A 950-nucleotide genomic window follows, 5' to 3' on the forward strand; every position below is an offset into this window, starting at 1 on the left:
CATTTTATTTTACTCATTCTATTTTTCTTTTCACATTCTGTTGATTCATATATTCGAGCTAGAATTGCTAATTTCGAGTTGTCAGTTGCATTTTTTTGTTATTGTTTTTTTTATATTATTGTTATTAAAAATGGTTTAAATTTAGTTTTTTTACTGTTTCAATATAAATTTTCAACCTGAAATAACTTTAATTATGTTTTAAATAATTCCAATTTGGTGTTCGATCTAGAACACCTAAATCGTGATCTCGCATGTTCGTTTCCGCACCTCTAAGTTTTTTTTTATTCTTTGTCGCGACTTGATATCGTTTCTTGTAGATTATTTTCAGTGGGACTGACTTTGTGATCGCCGTCGTTACCTTGTTCTGAACGTAATCTATTATTGAAAAGAATATATAAAGAAGTGTTTCTTAATTAATTAGGTAAAATTTCTTTTTGAAACAAAACTTTCTTTTTTATTTTTAAATGTGAAAATTAATTTTGATATTATATGTTTAAGTATTATTTTACATTATTGAATTTATTACAAGCGGAAATCTAATTTAAAGTGCCCATAAAGAATTAAATTAAAAAGTAATTAAATTTGTTAGGTTATTTTTTATTTTAATTTATTAAAAACTTTTTGGATAAAAGAATAATTTAATGGGTTTTTATTACTGATTTTAAATTTATAAATCTTCAGTTGTTTTCATTTTTATAAATAAAATTATAACAAAACTTATTTTTCCTCTTTTGGATTTGAACTTAAGTCAATCAACTTCGTTTATTCAAAAAAATTAGTAATGTTTGCGATTGCGACTTCATTTTTTAAAATCATTTAGCACTTCGTTTTATAAAAGAGTATAATCGTGTTTTTTAATTTTCTTTCAATATTGTCAGTTGAATATATTATCGAATATCATAATTCTTTTGTTTTTATTTTTAAGAAATTAAACCTTACTTTTTTCTTGT

The sequence above is a fragment of the Parasteatoda tepidariorum genome, chromosome 5, assembly GCF_043381705.1.
Source record: "Parasteatoda tepidariorum isolate YZ-2023 chromosome 5, CAS_Ptep_4.0, whole genome shotgun sequence".
Classification (NCBI taxonomy): Eukaryota; Metazoa; Arthropoda; class Arachnida; order Araneae; family Theridiidae; genus Parasteatoda; species Parasteatoda tepidariorum.